This window comes from Octopus bimaculoides, chromosome 29 (assembly GCF_001194135.2).
Source record: "Octopus bimaculoides isolate UCB-OBI-ISO-001 chromosome 29, ASM119413v2, whole genome shotgun sequence".
NCBI lineage: Eukaryota > Metazoa > Mollusca > Cephalopoda > Octopoda > Octopodidae > Octopus > Octopus bimaculoides.
In genome coordinates, this window is record NC_069009.1 from 246,705 (window position 1) to 247,623 (window position 919).

Below are 919 nucleotides of genomic sequence, written 5' to 3' on the forward strand. Positions count from 1 at the left end.
CTGTAATAAGTGTGTGAATCTAAGAAGGGAATATGTTGAATAAAAACTGTAGTTAAACTGATCCTCCTGTATTTTCTTTTACCCAAAGCCAAGAACTTTATCAGCATCCCTTCATATATATATACATATATATATACATACACACACACACACACACACAAGGGGGTGCTGAAAAGGCCTGGTTGGAAGCCCAACTTTCTGTGTTCTTTTACAGGGCTTTGAAAAACTGAAGGACCGCTGTAATAAGTGTGTGAATCTGAGAGGGGAATATGTTGAATAAAATCATAATTAACAGTTCCTCTTGTAGTTTCTTTTACCCAAAGCCAGGGACTTTCGAGTACCCCATTGTATTTTTTACGTGTTTTGCTCATTAGACTAGAGCCCATGCTGGGGCACCATCTCGAGGACAGTATGTTTTTTTTTTAAGTTTGGTATTTATTGTATCACATATGCATATTTCCTTTTATCGTTTTACTTAATTCAGTCACTAAACAGAAACCATGCTAGAGCACTGCTGTCAAGTTGAATTGACCTCGGGGACTTATCTTGGGATCAGGCACTTATTCTGCACTGCTAAATTATGGGAATGTAAATAAACCAACACTGGCTATAAGGCAATGGGATACAATCTACAATCACATTACATTTTATCTCGTTTCAGCTCACGAGCTGTGGCCATGCTGGGGCACCACCATTATTCATTTATTCTTTCACTTGACTGCGACCATGCTGGAGCACTTCCTTGAAGGGTTTTTGGTTAAACAAAAGGGTTTTAGCTGGACAAATCGACCCCAGGGAGTTTTTGTTTTTTTTCCAGCCAAGTACTTATTCTATCGTTTTTTTTTTTGTCCTTTGCTGAACTACTAAGTTACAGGGACGTAAACACACCAACAGCGGTTGTCATGTGGTGGGGGGGGGG

The 919-nt window shown here is 39.5% G+C and overlaps 1 protein-coding gene across 1 annotated transcript in view; it reads right to left on the reverse strand.

The window, feature by feature from the left end:
• LOC106876145 (cleavage and polyadenylation specificity factor subunit 6) overlaps nucleotides 1–919 on the reverse strand; it is a 43,734-nt gene that overhangs the window by 19,876 nt on the left and 22,939 nt on the right. The window lies entirely within an intron of this gene.